Source organism: Macrotis lagotis, chromosome X (assembly GCF_037893015.1).
Source record: "Macrotis lagotis isolate mMagLag1 chromosome X, bilby.v1.9.chrom.fasta, whole genome shotgun sequence".
Lineage (NCBI taxonomy): Eukaryota > Metazoa > Chordata > Mammalia > Peramelemorphia > Peramelidae > Macrotis > Macrotis lagotis.
In genome coordinates this window covers 424,321,648-424,342,031 of record NC_133666.1, presented here as the reverse complement: position 1 = coordinate 424,342,031, position 20,384 = coordinate 424,321,648, and the positions used below count along the sequence as shown (strand labels likewise).

The following is a 20,384-nucleotide window of genomic DNA, read 5'->3' as shown; positions in this document are numbered from 1 at the left end:
TGAAGATGAAGCAAACTGAGGTCTGAGTGAAGTGTCCAAGATTACATGACTAGTAAGTACAAAGTTGATATTAAGAGCTAGAGTTCTGACTTCTATTCCTGAGGGGTTTTTTTTTTGTTTGCTTGTTTTTAATCAATTGCTTCATTAAAAAGAAGGTGGTGAGCTAAGGTGGTAAAGAAATAGGAGCTCAGATATGAGCTAGTAGTTTTCAAAGGAAGAAATTCAAGCTATCAATAAACATGTGAAAAAAATGTTCCAAATCACTAATTTTTAGAGAATTGTGCAAGAAAACAATGCTACCTCACATGCCTCAAATTGGCAAAGTTGATCAAAATAAAAGTGACAAATGCTGAAGGGGCTGTGGGAAAGCAGATACATCAATGCATGGTTAGTGAGACTTTGCCCCCAAGCAATTGAACTGTGCAAAATTTTTTGCCCAGTGATATTGCTACTATGTTGGTACCTCAAAGAGTTCGAAGAAAGAAGAGAAGGGCCATATGGACTAAAATATTTATAATAGCTCTTTTTTGTTGAAAAGATATGAAAGCTAAGAGAATAATCACAGTTGGGGAACAGCTAAACAAATTAATGAATATGAATGTAATGTAATATTATTGGGTCATTAGAAATGATGAAGGGATGACTAGATAAACTTGTAAGATCTGTATGAAGTGATGCAGAATGAAGTGAGCAGAACTTGGAAAACAATTTATACAATGACAAAAACATTGTAAAGTCAAGTAACTTTGCTTTTATTTTTTTTACTTTAATTTTTTTTTAGGTTTTCTCAAGGCAAATGGGGTTAAGTGGCTTGCCCAAGGCCACACAGCTAGGTAATTATTAAGTGTCTGAAACAGGATTTGAACCCAGGTACTCCTGACTCCAGGGCTGGTGCTTTATCCATTACGCCACCTAGCCGCCCCAGTCAAGTAACTTTGAAAGACTTTGAAACTTTGATCAGTGGGTTACTCACCTCTAGGGAAAAAAAGATCAGGAATTCAAGATGCAGGATGAAACATACATTTGTGTAAAGAGACAAAACTTAAAGTATTTGTTTTGTAAATTGTGTATATTTGTTTTGGTGAGAGGAATGACTCAGAATACACATTTAGAATTCTATTGATTTTGTTCAGAGTCATGCTATTAGCACTGACTGGATGAGATTTTGGAGATAGGTGAAATTTGGAACCCTGAGATGTGCTTTTAAAATAATAATGTAAGCAATTCATTAAAAAATTATTTGGTATCTATTGTTCTGGGTGCTTCAGAGAAGAAGAAATCTCTATATTCACAGATCTTACTATCTAGGAAAAAAAGTGTAAATAATGACTAATAAAAGTTTTAAGATTAAAATAGAGACTGGAGGTGGCTAGGTGGCACAGTGGATAGAGCTGTGGCCCTGGAGTCAGGAGTACCTGCGTTCAAATTTGACCTCAGACTCTTAATATAATTATCTATCTGTGTAGCCTTGGGCAAGCCACTTAACCCATTGCCTTGCAAAAACCTAAAAAAAAATAGAGACTGTGTGGTGGTAGAGAGGTAGAAAGTCAGGGTTAGAGCCAGGAAAAACTTGGATCCAAATCTTCTTGATTTGTTAGCTTTATCACAAACCTTGGGAAAATATTTTACTCTATGTTTCAAGCAATTCTCCAGAACATAAATATTAAGTCAATAAAAGATCTCTCGATCCAGAAATTCCATGCTGATCACTTGCATATTCATATGCCATAAATAACATGAAAATGCAAATTAAAAGGAGATAGGTAGAAAAGTAAACTGGGGCAAATTGTGGATGGCCTTAGAAATAAGGAATAGAAGAATTTGAACTTTATTCAATAGATAATGGGTAGTCACTGAAGGGTTTTTTTGAGGAGGGAATGACATGGTTTACTTACTTTATTTGTGGGTAGAATTGGAGTAGGAAGAGTTTGAAGGCTCACGTGAGAGGTACTCAACCAGAGTTATATATGTAGAAATGGAGAACTGAATCAAGAACCATCACTGAGGTTGAAGTTATAGAACATTTGAATGTCTGGGAGGAATGGGTAAAAAAAGGAGAGAAATCAAAGATTCCTATCATAGAATAGGAGCAGCATAGGGGAAATGTGTAGTCAAGAGGCAACTGGGTGACACTTATTAGATAAAGTGTTTGGACTTGTAGTAATAAAGACTCAAATTCAAAATCTGCCTCAAATAATAAATGACTTTGGCCTCAAGTTTCATCTCAGCCTCAATTGTCTGATAGGTAAAATTGGTTAATAATTACACCTACCTTAAACAGTTGTGGAAAGATCACATATGAATGTATGTATACAGCTTTGCAAACTTTAAAGTCTAAATTAAGTGATAGCAGTATTAGTAGTGTGCAATAGTAGAAGCATTGGTCATCCTTGGATATGCTATTCTCATTGAATGAGACTGAAAGAGCAAGGCAAAATTTTTAAGTACAATTCAGAGTCAGACAATGGCAGCAAAGTTTAGTGAGAAGTATTTAATTCTGGCATTAAGACTCAGAACTTTTTTAATGTAGTTACTAAAACTTTGGGGGAATTAAAATTTTATGAGATTAATATGGTGTTCTTCCCAGAACATGATGAAGCATTGAATGCAAGCCTCTCCTAGAGACACTCAAGGACCATAATTTCGAAACAACCCTTTAGGCAATGTAACTTCCTCTCAGTCAATAATTTCACCCTCCTCCCAATGCTGCCAAGAGATAATTTTAACTAATTTGGATTTTTCTTCTCTTAGCACATATAATAGTCACAATAATGAGCAGGAAGCAGGATACAAAGATAGCTAAGTAATTCACATATTGAATAATTAGACCGTGAATAGTTAAGAGGGGACTATAAGTGGGAAGAATATGTCCTTTGGATTCTCTATATTTTCATCAACACACATAAACTTCTGAGAAGTTTGAAAGAACATCTACATTAAAAATTTTGGTACTGCTACTTGACCATGACAATTTTAATTTGAAAAGCCATACTATAAGGAAAAAAAGCTTCAAACTTAAAAGGTACATTTCCCTTTCTTACTCTAATTTAAGCAAAGGGAACAACTCAAAAACTTGAAGATTTTGTTCTTTGTCAATTATCCCTTGGATGTTTATGACACACTCAGCTGGTGTGCAGAGCACATCATTGTTCTGGTACAGTAGGAGATAAAACAGATTCCTGGACTAGTTTTGGTCTGTGAGATGAAAAAATGTGTTTCTCTACTTGGCAAATAAGAAAAAAAATTCAAAAACAGGATGTTGGGCTTTTCTTTAAGTCTTAAAATAGAAATACATTTATTCAAAGGACTTTATTGAGAAGTTGCATGGAAAGTAGGTGGACAGATACCTTCAAAGCTGTTCCACCTCTGACGCATCCTGGCTGTGCTCTCCTAGGAAAGTCCCTTGACCTCTCAATGTCCCAAGATGCTTTCTAAATTAGAGTATATAAATAAAAGAAGAGTTGCCAAGATTGGCAATTGGAGAGACAATTTTCTCATTATTGTTGAAATCAGAGTTATGAACTAATGCAAAAATGTTTACATACAGACTTACTCAACACTTTAAAAAATCAGCTTTTACAATTTTCAGAAATAATTTAGAATTAATGACAATTCGTGTTTAGATAGCACTGATTAAGATAAAGATAAATGTGTGGTCACACCATCATCTCATTTGTTTAAAATACTTTTTTGATGTGAAACTGATATAAGGGGAAGAAAATAGTATAATTAGTTTTTAGAATGTTTAATAAATTAAGTGAGAAAAATTTAACTAATCATCAAGACCTGCCACTTGGTATAGCTAACAAAAAAGTTGATGGATTTAGAATCAGACTTGGGTTCAAATCTCATTTGGCTCTGACAATCTATATAATTGTGTTGTCTATGTGCTTCTATGCTGCTTCTGTAAAATGAGAGGATAAGGCTAAATGTCTTCCACAGGACTATGTAGCTCTAAACTTAGGATCTAATGAGCTATGTCACTGTCTACCACCCCCAAACAGGGTCAGGCTGAGATGAACAGGAACCAAGTTCTTCTGAAAATTTCAAGATTTTTGCTCTGCTTTAGTGCCACAAAATGCTTGCCAAGAATAAAAAGAGAATTATTAATGTTCCCAGCTTCTTCTAGTCAGTCTCCAAAGAATTGTGTTTTATTACAATGTTCTGATCCAGCCAAGTCACAGAGAGAAAGTCTGCATGAAATAATTCCAAAACCAGAAAAAAAATCTATTGTAAAATTGAAAAATATTTAGGCCTTATGTAGGGTCTAAAAAGTCATTCATTCATTCATGGAATTCCCAAAGCATATGCAGACCAGATAGTAGAACTGCTATAAGGTTAATAATGTCAGAATTCAGTTTTATTTATAGTGCCTTTAGGGATCATATAGCAAGGAGTCAGGAGTTTGAAGTAGGCAGGCCAATAACATTACAAAATTTTGGCCTATTCTTCAATGAAGAAAGGGAGTGGCTGGAAAACAACCACTAACCTCCTGGTCAAATCTTTTGACTTGCACAGAAACTCCAACTTCAGTGTTAGAAATGGTTAACAGAATATGAATTCTGTTTATAGAGTTGTATATCTGAAGAGAGAGAATCCCATCTCCCCTCCTCATCAAAGCCTTACATCAGGATACTCCAGATTTGCCCCAGATCTCAGATCCATAATTACTTCTAAGTAATGATAGTTGAGAGTCATATAGAGCTTTACTGTATGCAAAACACTTTATGTAGATCATCTCCTTTGATCTATCCAATGTGGTAGGTATTGTTAAAACCATTTTCTTTTTTTTTTGCAGTTGCAATTTAATATTATTTATTTATTTATTTTTATTTTTGCACAAATGATTTTTTTATACATTGCTAAAATATTCTTGTTTAAGAGTAAACACAATACAGCCTCCCCCCAAAAATATAGACTCTCATGAGCAATAAAGTAAAGAGAAAAAAATTAAAATTAAAATTAAAAAATAATAATAATAGGAGCAGCTAGGTGGCACAGTGGACAGAGCATGGGCCCTGGAGTCAGGAGTACCCTAGCTCAAATCCGGCCCCAGACATCCAACAATCACCCAGCTATGTGACCCTGGGCAAGCCACCCAACCTCATGGTCCTGCAAAAACCAAAAAAAATTAAAAATAAAGTAAAATAGCAATAATAATAATAGTAGTGGCGGCTAGGTGGCACAGTGGATAGAGCACCAGCCCTGGAATCAGGAGCACCCAGGCTCAAATACTGACCCAGACACCCAACAATCACCCAGCTGTGTGGCCCCAGGCAAGCCACCTAACCCCACTTGCCCTGTAAGCCCCCCCCACAAAAAATAATAACAATAATAAAAAATGTGCTTCAGTCTATGTTCCAACACCACCAGCTTTGTCATGGGTGGATCACATTCTTTATGATAAGTCCATCACAAAAGTTACTTCCATATTTTTCCACTGTTGCCATTGCTGATCGCAACTCTCTCCATTTGTACTTCCCCATTACCATATACTATATTTTCTCTCTCCTTTCACTCTGTCCCTCTTCTTAAATGTGCTGTAGGATAGCTGAGTGGGGCAGCAGACTGATCACTGGCCCTTGGGCCAAGAGGCCCCAAGCCCACATGCCACCCCTAAGGATCAGCAACCACCTGGCCCTGTGGTACCAGACAGGCCATCTGATCCCAACCCCTTGAAAGAAGTAAAAAAGAAAATGTGTTATATCTGGCCACTCTCCCCTGTGGTCCACCCTCTCCACCATCACTCACATCCCCCCTTCCCCCTGTCCCCTTCTTTCTTTCTTACTCTAGATGTCTATACCTCATTGAGTATATATGCTGTTTTCTCTCTGAGCCACCTCTGATGAGAGCAAAGGTTCCCTCATTCCTCCTCATCTTCCCCCCTTCCATATCATTGCAATAGCTCATTGCAATAAAAAATATTATTATATGAAATATCTTAATCTATTCCACTTCTCCTTTCTCTTACTCCCATTACATTTCCCTTTTAGCCATTGACTCCATTTTTACACTATATCTTCAAATTCAGCTCGTTCCTGTGCTTCATCTATAAAAGCTCCTTCGACCTGCTCTATTAAATGAGAAGTTTCTTATGAGTATTATCAGTACCATTTTTCTATGCAGGAATACATGTAGTTCATCATCACTAAGTCCCTCATATTTTACCCTTCTCCTCCACTCTCTATGCTTTACCTGAGTCCTGTACCTGAAGATCAAACTTTCTGTTCAGCTCTGGTCATTTTAACAGGAACATTGAAATTTCCTTGGTTCATTGAAAGTCCATCTTTTTCCCTGGAAGAGGACATTCAGTTTTGCTGGGTAGTTGATTCTCAGTTGCATTCCGAGTTCTTTTGTCTTCTGGAATATTATACTCCAAGCCCTAGAAGCCTTTAATGTAGTCCTGTGTGATCCTGACTGCAGCTCCACAATATTTGAATTGTGTCCTCCTGGCTGCTTGTAATATTTTCTCTTTGACTTAGGAGTTCTGGAACTTGGCTATAATATTCCTGGGGGTTGGTTTTTTTTTTTATCTCTTTCTGGAGATCAGTGGATTCTCTCAATTTCTATTTTGCCCCCTGCTTCTAGGATATCTGGGCAATTTTCCTGTAGGAATTCTTTTAAAATTATGTCACAGCTCTTTTCCTGATCATGACTTTCAGGTATCCCAATAATTTTTAAATTATCTTTTCTGAATCTGTTTTCCAGATCAGTTATTTTTTCAATGAGATGTTTCACACTTTCTTCTAATTTTTCATTCTTTTGCTTTTGAAGTATTGTGTCCCGACTTCTCGTAAAATCAGCAGCTTCCTTTAGTTCCATTCTACATCTGAAGGATTTGTTTTCCTCACAGAGATTTTTTATTTTTTTTCTATCTGGCCAGTTCTTCTCAATAACTATTTGAACTGTTTTATCTATTTGACCTATGCTGGTTTTTAACATGTTATTTTCTTCAGCATTTTTTTGGTGACTAAGCTGTTGACTTCTTTCTCATGTTTTTCCTGTATCTCTTTCATTTCTTCTCCCAATTTTTCTTCTATCTCCCTCATTTGATTTTCAAAATCTTTTTTGAGCTCTGTCATAGCCTGATCCCAATTTCTGTTTTACTTGCAGTCTTTTGATGCAGGAGCTTGGACTTCCTCATCTTCAGATTGAGTGTTTTGATCCTTCTTGGGATCAAAGACAATGTATTTCTCAATGGTGTTCCTCTTTTTTCTCTGTTTACTCATTTCCCCAGCCTGTGCCTGGTTTTGGGGGTGCTTCCTGAGCTTTTGAGATCCCACAAGGATCTCAGTGTGTGAATCTCTGTCTTCCCTCCTGGTCTGTGAATGACCACAAGCGCACCCCTTTGCCATGGGGCTGAGATGGGGGGTGGGGGCTGCTGTTCTATGAGGGGCCTAGTTTGTGATTAGGATTTGAATGTAGTCAGAGCCCAGAGTCCTGTTCCAGGTACAGAGGACAGACCTTGAACACCTGTCTCCACTCCCCTACCTTGGGTATGCTGGGCACTCAAGGTTCATTTGCCTGCGGCTCCTGCTTACCAGCTCTGCTTACTTCCATTTCCTGGATCTGGGCTGCAGGCCACACTGCTCGCTGAGTGCCCTGAGGGCTGGGTTTCACACACTTGCTCTGGCAGAGGTCCTCCACTGATCTTCCAAGTTGTACCCAGTGAGCCCTAGGGTGTAGGTCAGGAAACTGACCCCGCTGCCATGAGCTGTGGCTCCCAGGTGCCCTGGGGCTGCCTCCATGAGGCTGAAGTTCCTTCACTCTGGTGGGCTGCCCCTCTAACCCCGTGGAGCAGAGCCTTTCCACTATTTTTCAGGTTACCTTGGACTGAAGAACTACCTCACTGGATCCCTCTGTGGGTTCTGTTTCTCAAAAATTTAGAGTCCTTATTTTATGAGTTTTGAAACATTATAGAGAGAGCACCTAAGAGAGCCTCTTCTCCTGTCACCATCTTGGCTCCCAACACCATTTTCTTTATTTGTAAAGTGAGGCTCAGAGCCATTATATGTCTTACCTAATCACACAGCAATTAAGTTGCTGAGGTTGGATTCACTTGACTTTCATTCTTGTACTATATCCATGAGGGAAAGGGAAGAGAGATGGAGAAGGAAAGGAGAAGAAGGGGGGGGGGGGGATAAGGGAGAGGGAAGAGATGGGAGAGAGATGGGAGATAGATAGGAAAGGATTGGGAGGGAGATTGGAGAGGGGTGGGAAGAGAAGGGAAGGGACTATTCAAAAATAAAGGTGATGCTAAAAAAAGGATATCAATATTTTTAAAAACATCTTTAAGTACTATATAAATTGGAGTTTTTTAAAGATTAGTATAGGAAAATTCTCACAGAGATTCTCACAGGCTATTATGCAATCATTTCCATCTAATTCAACCTCTTTCTAAATCTATAGTACTTCATACTAAGAATTAGTTTTTATAATGACAATTCTGAATCAATACAAAATTCTGAATCATGGAAAGATTAAAATTGTAAATGCCATATTTTTGACTAAAGCCATTGGAGTAATATTTAACCTTTAGTTTATTCTTCTTCCCCCCTCCCCTTACAAAAAAGAGAAATCCATTAGCTAGGTCATTCCATTCTCCAAAAATTCTAGTTAATTAAGGTCTTGCTAGAGGAGTCTAAATAACACTCATACCATTTCCAAATCATGTTTGTTTTTGTTGGAAGTTTTGTTAATTTTTCAGAAATTTTGCTGATTTTCTTCTACTCTCATTCAGATAAACTGAGTTTTCTCTTTGGGCCAGGAATATGCCTCCTGCTCTCCATGGTGCCCCAGAGAAATACTGAAGAGCAAATTTTGGTTGATCACTGCTTGACTTCTATCACAACTGGAGTCTCTTCTCTCCCCACTAAGAGAATGGTGAGGAAGGCACCACCACATTTTTCATCTACTATTAGGTGACATAATCATTGAACTGAAACAATTATATTAAAACATGTTCAAATTATTACTTTTACATCTATATTTTCAGCAAAGCGTTATATCCCTTGGTTCTCTGGTCCAGAAGTATAGAGATATCTGAGAATTTCTGCCAGATTAAAAGAGATGATGATAGCCTAAACAGGCTTCTGATTTGTACCATAGACCTTATGAGGCAGATTCTACCAAGTACTTCACTGACATTGCTGGTAAGTCATTTCAGTAGTGTTCCACTCCACATGCAATGTGGGGTCTTGGCAAAGATACCAGAATAGTTTGCCATTTCCTTGTCCAGCTCACTTTATAGATAAGGAAACTGAGGCAAATGGGGTAAATGACTGTCCCAGGATCACACAGTAAATATTTAAGGTCAGATTTTAATTCAGGAAGACAAGTCATCCTGACTCTAGACCTGGCACTCTATTACACCAGTTAGTTGCTCCATTACTGGACTACTGTTTCAGAATTCCTGTTCTATCTGGATAATTTAAATAAAGGTATTGGGTAAGATACCCCAGTGCTTCTTTAATTAAGGACCATTGTTTGGCAAATTGGATGGAGCACTGGATTTGGAGACAGAAAGCCCAGGGTCTGAATCCCACTTCTAATACTAATTAGCTATGTTGAATAGGCAAGTTACCTACTCTGACCTCAATTTCCTTATCTATAAAATGAAAATAATATCTGTAATACTTACCTCCTAGGATTTTTGTGAGAATGAGATAGAATAATGTTCATCAAAAGTTTATCAAATTTTAAGTAACAGTTATTATTATATTATTATTATTAAATATATGCCAAGATTCTACATTTTATATCTATTATCTATCAAAACTTGAATTTAGGATCATAAATGTGCCAAGTGTTTGGCATGTAAACATCTCAATTCTGAGTGAAAATGCCTAAAGAGGCATCCTTTTGACTATAGTTATCATCAAATGATCAATCAAGACAGTGACAATTTTATGAGATTAATTCTAATAAAAATTATATGTCTCTTAGTATTATGAAAATATGGATTCATAGCAATGATGACATGTAATGGCAAAAAAATTTACTCTTTCTTTATAACAATAAGGAAATTCCAAATTTGGGGAAAAAATGTACTAAACATTGCCAGAATTAGGGTAACTGGGTAATGTAATGGAAAGTGTATTAGAATTGAGTCAAAACCAGCCTCAGACACTTTCTAGCTGTGTGTGACTCTGCCCAGGTCACCTAATCCCAATTGTGACCAGAAAAGAAAATAAATTGACAGAATTCTGAATTCAGTTTTGTTTTTTTTTAAAAACTGCTTTAGAGTAGTGTTTAGAGTAGCCAACTTTCTTACAAATGTCAGTTGACTAAGATGAAAATAAAGACATTTAAACAGAAATATAAATAAAATATGCACTAAAAATAGATCCAAGAGGTTTTTTTTTGGGGGGGGGGACTTACTCTGAAACTTCACTTGTCTTATCATCCTTAATCCTAGAAGTCTGATAAAAATTATGTTGTGATTTATGGAAACTAAATGGGACTTAGATTCAAATCCTACCTCTGCTAGTGCTAGCTAAGTGTCCTTGGCAAAGTCATCAAAGCGAGGCAATTGGTCTACATAACTTCTTAGGTGACTTTTAGCTATAAAGCTCTGATACCTTGGAAACAAATGTTTTGCTGTCATATCTTATGCAAAAAATGACAAATTATAGAGTGAAACTGATAAAAGGTCAAAGTTTATAGCTGATTTTGCCCCATATAAATTTGTGGTGTTTCACCTCATTAGGGATTTGTTGCTACTCAGCAAATCCTATTGTATTCTTTTTCTCATTTCATACCCCCTCAGAAGTTCTAAATACTTCCCATTCTCTTCAAGTCCATAGTCTCTTTTGGAAATTTCACTCTTACAAATTTCACTCATACAAAAGTATGCCATAGCTTTCTTACACATCTTCCCCTTCCCTAGCCCCTTCCTAACGCTGCCAAAGGAATCTTCCTCTTGCAAAGATCTTATGTTAGTCTTTTGGTCAAACATCTTCAGCGACTTCCTATTGATGACTGAAAAAAAATGAAAATTCCATATCCTAATATTCAAGACCCCAGCTCACTCCTCCAGCCTTACTTCACCATACTTTGGTGCTTAGCGTATAGAACGTGCTTATTAAATGCTTATTAATTGGTTCCTCTCAAGTTAAAGTAAATCCATGTTACCTCCCTACACTTTTCTGCCATTGCTCAATATTTCTGCCAAACCCCTTTTAACTATTGAATTTCTAGATACCTGTCAACTAAAGTCAAACTCTTTCACCTTCTCTTATAGGTCTCCTTGGTCCTCCCTCCATTTATTATGACTAGACTCCGCTTAACCTTCCTGGCACCTTGTTTATAAATCCTTTATGTACTTGCGTTATATTTAATGACCACATTTTTTGAAAGTTCAAAGAGCACAGATCTCATGTCTTATCTAAATTGTCTCTTCTAGAAACCTAACACCCAACAAAGAACCCTGAAAACTGCTGCAGGGTTAAAAAAAAATTAACAAATGCTGAGTTTAATTGGGTACACAATAAGTTTCACATGGAAAAACTAGTTTGGAAGATATTTCCTACATTCCAATTGAGGCTATTAGAAATATGCACAAAGCTTAAGGATTCTAAACTTTTTTTTTGTCTTAGCCTCTTTTGGCATTTTTGGTGAAACCTGAGAATTCCCTCTCAAAATAATATTTTTAAATGCATAAAATACTTAGGATTACAAAGGAAAAAATCATGTTAAATATAAAAATATTTTTAAAAACAAGTTCATAGACCTCAGGTTAGCAACCCTTGGGTTAAAAAATATTTAATAGAATTTTTTATTTTGCAGAGAATAAGGAACAGCTAGTTCTCTTCTTTCATTTTATAAATGAGAAAGCTGAACCTGGGAGAAGTGATTTATCTAAGTTCTTACAACTAACAAAGAGTAGTAGTGTTCTTTCCATTGCATCACAGGTCCTCAAAGTCCTATCTATTATTAGGCAATTAAGATAATAGCTTAACATCCAACCAATGCCAATTAAGAAAAGAAGAAACAAAGGGGCAGCTAGGTGGTGCAGTAGATAGAGCCCTGGCCCTGGAGTCAGGAGGAGCTAAGTTCAAATGCAGCCTCAGACACTTAATAATCACCTACCTGCGTGAACTTGGGCAAATCACTTAACCCCATTGCCTTGCAAAAACTTAAAAAAAAAAGGAATGAAAAGTCCCATATACAAGCACATATACAAATATGTATAATATATACATGAGTGTATTTATATATTCATGCATTCACATTTAATTGTGTATACACACACATTCACATGTGTATGTATATATATATATATACATACATATTTGTTATATGTAACTGAGTTTATTTGTTCTTTAATTGCTCTTTTAGAACCCAAACCTTAGAAGATTAAATATTAGGGAATATCCTGAAAAACAGATCTAATTACTCAATTGCATGGTAGGGATAAAGTTTTGAATTAACTAGGATATTATTTGTAGCTACTCCCATTTAAATAGGAAAAGCAAATCTTTTGCTTAGTTGATGGTTTTAGATTTCTTGTTACTTATTTTTAGGATCTTGGAAGCTTCTCTCATGCTAATAACAGAGATCCACTGTATATCTACAAAATAATAAAAATACTCTCCTCTCAACAGGACCTCATTTGAATAAGAGAAATTTATTTTATACAAAATATCTCAAGAATATGTCTTTATAAGTGTCTTTTCCTACCTGGTCCTCATATATCTTTAAAAATTCATTTTTTTTTAATGTTTTGTAAGGGACTCTTGTGTGTAGGAGTACTAGCCTGAGGAAGTAAACTTTTATCACCTGGTGTCCTCTAGCACAGGAGTATTATTTTACTGGTAGATTGGAGAGTGACACAGGAGTGGGAGTGGACCAGGGATTGGGGAGGATATTTAAGCACTTGTATTTGGTTTAATAAATGGAGAACTTTCCATCTTTGTCTCCCACCTCTTCAACATTCACCTGAGAATCTGACTGCAGCTGGTCTGAGTCAAATGAATAGGTTATGAATAAAGGATAAGCTAGCCATTAGGCATTCAACAATGTTTGATAAGGATAATGCATCTAGTTAGCCATTCATACTCTCACCCTAAAAATGCTTTCTGAACTGATGCCTATTAGTATCTTGTCCCAAGAAAATAGGAAAAATTGCTAGTTAGAAGTCAACCAAGCTCAGGTTTATAGAGTTAAAAAATCAATGCCAGAGGAGACTTCTGAAAGTGCACATGATTCAACTTATTCCTAAAAAGATACAGTTTGTAAATTATTTAATTTAGTTGAAAGGCAACTAAAATCAATTAACTTATACCTTTAGCAAGTACAGCCAAGAGCCACATTTTGGCAGTAAAGAAAACTCAATGAAACAAATTCAAAACATCTGTTTCCTCATAGCCTCAGCATTTCTCAAAATATCTTAGCCAGAAGTTGAAGACAATAACTCTACCCACTTAAAACACAACAGAGCAAGTTTGTCTCTCAAAGAATAAAGAACATTATTGTAAAAATATTTCTAAGACTTAGCTCTCTTGAGATCATAATTTCCTAAACAGACAAATAAAAATAATTTCTAAAGTGTGATTTTCTCTTTAAATCAAAATATTTTTTCATGTAATTTATTTTGGGACTTTGGGAGGTTCTTAAAAATTGTTCATTTTTTCAATCAGCAAAAATTCACATTATTTTCCTTCCCAATTCAACTCCCTCCCCACCAAGCAGTAATGAAAGAACAAAGTGCTTGTTACAAACATGTATAGTCCTGCAAAAAAAAATTTCCACATTGGTCATATCTATACATACACACATATGCTATATATGTATATCTAGCTATATCTTTATAAATTCTGGACTCCTTCACCTCTCTAAGAGGATGTGGGTAGCAAATTTCATCAGCTTGCAGTATTTTTTTCTTAAATTCTAGATTTTGTCTATGATGTTCCTAAAAGATACTATTTCACACTTTCCATCAAGAAGTATCAATGGATTCTATTTCTACTTTGTCCTCTGGTCCTAAGTGATGGAGGCAGTTTTAAGATTTATGACATTTTGGGGTGAGGTGAGGGTCTGAGAAAACATTCCTAGGGCATTCAGGAGTCTGATTGATTTTAATTTTTCTCTGACCCATTTTCTAGATCAGTTCTTTCTGCTATGAGAAACCTTAATTTACTTCTATTTTTTTCAGTTATTTCATTGTTTTAAAATTTATTGTTTTATAGATCCTTATCTCTTATTTGCTTCATTCTAATTTTCTAGGAGTTTGTCGGTTGAGGAAGGTTTTATGCTCCCTATTCCAGAATGCTACCTCTGGGCACAGATATGCTGCTCAGTTTGCCCTGGATTTTGCAATTACTACTATAGTATTCTGGTATGAGTGTCTCCCCTTGTCCTAGTGCATAGCTTTACCCTTGTGCTGGAAAGTTCCACATGGTGAGCTCCTGGCCCAACTCATTCCCTCATGTCTACAGATCTTTCTCTATTTCTCTGTGCCAATCATGCTGGGGAAAATGACTCATTATGAATTTTCTTGAATTTTCTGGTCAGGATTCAGTCTTAAGTATTTTTTTAGATCTGTTAGAAAGTAGTTTGGGGGGGAAGAAATTCACTCTATTTCTTGCCACTTTTATATGATTTATCTAGGTCAAATAGATCCTTCATTAAAGTCATATAATTGTCAAGTTTTATAATTTAAACATAGTCAATTATCGAACAATAAATATTAATAGCAAAGTATGTCCTCAAAAAATATGACTTACCTGACTGCCTGAAAATGGAACAGTTTAATTTATCCTTGACCATATTTTATTACATTTTCTTAAAACATATATGCATGAAGACCTGTATAACTCATTAAAGTCAGGTATAAATTACAAAAGACCTTAAATTTGCTAATATCACTTATCTAATTATATTACCAATAACATAGAATTATTTCTGTTATTCTGATCTTTTGATTTCATTGATGTGGGTACCTCCAGGTAGTAAAACTACCTCCATGTAGTAAAAGCAATGCAGACCAATGAGTTATCTTAGAGAGTTACCTGAGGCCAGGATGTCCCAAAGTCAGTTTCTACCAACTGTCATTGCTACATTTCAGTGTGAGCAATCTTGTGTCAGAAATCAGCAAATATTCCAAATCAGGGTTTGATTTGTTTTGTTGGTTTTCTAGGTTTAACAAAGTGATGAAAAAAAGTGTAAATAATGCAGATTAAAGTTAAAAATGTGTCAGTATAATCTAGTTGCTCAATGTTTACAAGCACATCACTGCCTTAGGAACCTGGAAATTAAATGACTCATCTGGGACAGCTAGGTGGCACAGTCGATAGAGCACTAACCCTGGAGTCAAAAGGACCTAGTTCAAATCTGACCTCAGACACTTAATAATTGCCTAGCTGTGTGACCTTGGGCAAGTCACTTAACCTTATTGCCTAAAATAAAAAGAATTAAAAAAATAAATGACTCAACTATGATCACAAGGGCAATGTATATGTCAGAAATAAGACTTGAACTCACATCTGTCTGATACAAAGTTGACCCATTATTCATTCTCCTACACTGCCCAATTACAGAAGAGAATTATAAGATTTTTTAAAATTTTTGATAAAAATGTTTACAGATTAGTCATTTTGGGATGAGGAATTAGGATTAGGGTAAGAGATAGATAAGAAATAATTTTTATGAAACGTTCATCAGATTCTGGAGAATTTTGTTTTGATTTGGTTTTTCTTCTTCTAGATGGGGATAACATTGTCCATAGCCAGTCTAATACAATTGGCCTAGCTCTCTGAACTTCTGAGAGGAGATGCTTCCATCAAGATTGATCATCTCTGAAAAGAAGTAAGAACATCACTTGTACAAAAATATTCATATCAGCCCTGTTATAGATGGCAAAGAATTGGAAATCAAGTAAATGTCCTTCAAATGGGGAATGGCTTAGCAAGCTGTGGTATATGTATGTCATGGGACACTATTGTTCTATTAGAAACAAGGAGGGACAGGAATTCAGGGAAGCCTGGATGGATTTATGTGAACTGATGCTGAGTGAGATGAGCAGAACCAGAAAAACACTGTACACCCTAACAGCAACATGGGGGTGACATTCAACCTTGATGGACTTGCTTGTTCCATCAGTACAACAACCAGGGACAATTTTGGGCTGTCTGCAATAGAGAATACCATCTGTATCCAGATAAAGAGCCATGGAGTTTGAACAAATTTCAAGGACTATTCTCTTTCACTTAGGAAAAAAAACAGATATCTTATTGTCTGATCTTATTTCTTATACTTTTATTTTCTTTCTTAAGGATGTGATTTCTCTCTCATCACACTCAATTTGGATCAATGTACAACATGGAAACAAAAATAAAGACTGACAGATTGCTTTCTGGGGGGGGAGTGGGGGAGGGAAGTAAGATTGGGAGAAAAATTGTAAAATTCAAAACTCAAATAAAATCTTTAAAAGTTAAAAAAAAAGATTGATCATCTCACAATGTTAAGGTGTGCATTGTTCTCTTGGTTCTTCTTCCTTCACTCAGTATGAGTGTAACTGTAACTCATTCCATGCTTCTCTAGAGTCTGACCATTTATGATTTCTTATAGAACAATTATATTCCATAGCATTCATGTACCATAACTTGTTTAGCCATTCCTCTCAAATTCCAATTCTTGGCCATTTCAAAAAAGAACTGCTATGAATATTTTGGCACATGTGGGACTTTTCCCATTTTTTTATAATTTCTTCTGGATATAAATCTAGAATCAGAATTGTTGTTTCAAGGGGTATTAACAGTTTTATTGCTCTTTGGGCATAGCTCCATATTGTTCTCTAGAATGGTTGGATCCATTCACAACTCCACCAGCAATGAATCAATGTTCCATTCTTTCCATAAGCTCTCCAACATTCATCATTTTCCCTTTTCTCATCTTGGCCAATCTTGATAGGTATGAGGAGATACCCCATAGTTGTTTTAATTTGCCATTCTCTAATCAATAATGATTTTGAGCATTTTATCATGTGATTATAGCTTTAATTTCTGCATTTGAATACTATCTATTTATATCCTTTGACCATTTATAAACTGGGGAATGATTTGTAACCTTAATTTCATTCAATTCTCTATATATTTTAGAAATGAGACATTTATCAGAACTCCTAGTTGTGAAAATTATTTCCCAGCTTTCTGCTTTCCCCTCTAATGTGGGCAGAATTGATCAATGCAAAAACTTTTAAATAGTCAAAATCATTCATTTTGCAGTTTATAATGTGCTCTAATTCTTGTTTAGTCATAAATGTATCCCCTTTCCATAGATTTCATAGAGTATTGCTTGATCTATTAATTTAACTATAGTGTCACCCTTTATGTATAAATCCTGTATCCATTTTGACCTTATTTTGGTATAGGGTGTGAGATATAGGTCTATGCCTAGTTTTTGCCATAATATTTTCCAGTTTTCCCCAACAATTTTTGTCAAAAAGTGAGTTCTTATCCCAGAAGCTGATGTCTTTGGGTTTGTCAAAGAGTACATTGCTGTAGTCATTTACTGTGGTTTCTTTTGAACCTTTCCTAATCCACCAATCCATTACTCTATTTCTTTACCAGTACCAGGCAGTTTTGATAACTCTCACTTTATAATACAGCTTTATATCTAGTAGAACTAGGTCACCTTCCTTAACATTTTTTTCATCAGTTCCCTTGCTATTCTTGAACTTTTGTTGCTCCAATGAATTTTGTAACTTTTTTCTAGCTCATAAAATAGTTATTTGTTAGTTTGATCAGTAAAAATTATTTCAATGAGAATAACCAACAGTATGGGAATGGGGGGGGGGCAGGTAAGTTTAAGTCCATAAAAAATTTGAAACAATTATTTGATGAAAAAATACATTACAGTATATTTTACATAAAATAGCCTTATTCAAAAGTATATAACCTTCCCATATTTTCCTCATTTTTTATTGAAATTTTATTTTATTTTTCTAATTACATGCAAAGGTAATTTTTCAACATTTATCCATTTGCAAATTTATGTGTTCCACATTTGTCTACCCCCTTCCCCCCCTCTTCCCCTATGGCAGTGAACAGCCTGGCAAAACATGTACATGTACAATCATGTTTAATATATTTTCATATTAGTCATATTGTGAAAGAATTCTCTCACTTCTTACTAAATCACTGTCAATGAAAATCTTTAAAAAACAACCTAATATCTTAAATTGAAGTGCCTACTACTTTTGATGTTTTTTATTTAGTCCTTAGTCTCTTCCCTCTATACAGCCTTCACTCAATAATTCTATCGAGTATCTAACCATGTCACCTCATTTAACATTTTCAATGGCTCTCTATTGTCTCTAGGACAATAGAAAGTGAAATAGCATCTCAGATTCTGATCTTAGCCCTAACACCTTCAGCAAAATCATTAGGAAAGAAATCCCATACCAACAGGCAATCTGTAGTTCTCTCACTCTAAACCTGCAGAGCTTTCTTATTAGTTGACAATGGCTTAGTCTAGCAACATTCTACTAGAGATCCAATGGGGCAAACCCAGAATTCTGTTGCTCAGATCCAAAGGACAAGCTTCATACTTCCTTTTGAATCAGAATGCTCTGGGCAAACAGATTGGGGAAAGTTTTCAGGTCCCCATCTTGATGAGCCTTTTGAGATCCTAGAATAACATAGTACTCAATACCCTGAGAAAACAAGAAGACCCAAAAGGATAGAAAAAGACTGAAAACAGCTTGGCCACTTTGTCCAGAGATACAGAGAGCAAAGGCAGGAAGACTGGACTAAGAATCAAACAAAAAAGAATGCTAGTACCAAAAAAGCTTTTATGGTACACTGTCAAGACACAAAGAAGAAATAACTCCAAAACATTTACACCAGAGCCCCAAACCCAGCAGCATGGGCACAAGTTCAACTAGAATTCTGGGATAAAATAAAGAGTTTAAGGGGTGGCTAGGTGGCGCAGTGGATAAAGCACCAGCCCTGGAGTCAGGAGTACCTGGGTTCAAATCCGGTCTCAGACACTTTATAATTACCTAGCTGTGTGGCCTTGGGCAAGCCACTTAGCCCCATTTGCCTTGTCAAAGTCTAAAAAAAATAAAATAAAATAAAATAAAGAGTTTAAAAAGTAAAAGTGAAAAATATTTGCATAAATGAAATAACACCAGGAGAAATAAATGGAAAAGAAGAGAATGTGCTGGGGGGGGGGGGGGGGGATAGGGGTGAGGGAATGGAAGTGAATTGAGAGCTATACAAGAAAAATTGGAAAGAGAATAAGTAAAAGAAAACTTCAGTGAAAGAATTAAAGAAACTTACATTCTAACTTTCAAGGAATCTGTTTCATTGGTATCAGTCAAAAGTGAATGACTGGGCGGCTAGGTGACTTAGTGGATAAAGCACCAGCCCTGGAGTCAGGAGTTCCTGAGTACAAATCCGGTCTCAGACACTTAATAATTACCTAGCTGTGTGGCCTTGGGCAAGCCACTTAACCCCATTTGCCTTGCAAAAACCTAAAAAAAAAAAGTTAATGACTATGAGAAAAGAAAAATTAAAGTCAAAAAAGTGAAAAAATTTAAAGTATATAGTATTTCAACAAAAATAACTGACTTGAAAATTAGATCAAGAAGAGAGAATTTAAGAATTATTGAATTACCTGAAAACCATTACAAAAAAATGAGCCTAAACTATATTCATATTAAATAAGTCACAAAAGAAAATATCTACACTGGGGCAGAGCCAAGATGGCGACAAGAAGGGATCCAGTCTTAGGAGCTCTCTGATAAAACTCATCAGCTAAGGACTCTAACTAAACTTTCAAGACACAGAACCCACAAAGGCACCCAGTGAGGCAGTTCTCCTACTCGAGGTAACCTGGAAAAAAGCAGAAAGGCTCTGCTCCCCGGGATCAGAGAGGCGACCCGCCAGAGGGGTGGCCTGCCAGAGTGAAAGAACTTCAGCCTCCCGGAGGCAGGCCCAGGGCGCTGGGGGTCTCAGCTCACAGCAGCAGGAGAGTCTCCTGAGCTGCACCCCGAGGAGCACCAGGCACAAAGTGGGGGAACAGCGGGGGACCTCTGCCAGAGCAAGCATGTGGAGCCCAGCCCTCAGGGCACACAGCCAGCAGCTTGGTCTTTCCCCCCAGACCAGGAAACAGAAGCAGGCAGAGCCGGTAAGCAAGGCATGAGCCCATTGATCTGAGGGAGGGGAGTGAAGAGAGACTGCAGAGCTCTGTCCTCAGCCCCAGGAAAAGGACTCTGGGGCTCTGACCACATTCAGATCCTGATCTCAGCCTAGGCCCCCCAATAGAACAGCAGGGCCGCCCTCCACCTCAGTCCCATGGCAGAGGAAGATACTTATGGTCATTCACAGACCAGGAGGGAGGACAGAGCCTCACCCACTGAGACCCTTGTGGGAATGTCC

General features: G+C 36.5%; 1 long non-coding RNA gene across 2 annotated transcripts in view; it reads right to left on the bottom strand.

Annotated features, from left to right (window-relative positions):
* LOC141499733 (uncharacterized) overlaps window positions 1–20,384 on the bottom strand; it is a 44,292-nt gene that overhangs the window by 6,941 nt on the left and 16,967 nt on the right. Inside the window, exons 1-3 of one of the 2 annotated variants that reach the window (XR_012471747.1) lie at window positions 18,405–18,478; window positions 15,012–15,135; window positions 3,348–3,431 (exon numbers count right to left, since the gene is read on the bottom strand). This is a non-coding gene — a long non-coding RNA (uncharacterized LOC141499733). Of the gene's footprint in view, window positions 1–3,347; window positions 3,432–15,011; window positions 15,136–18,404; window positions 18,479–20,384 lie in introns of those variants that run through there. The other variant, XR_012471748.1, reaches the window with a different exon arrangement.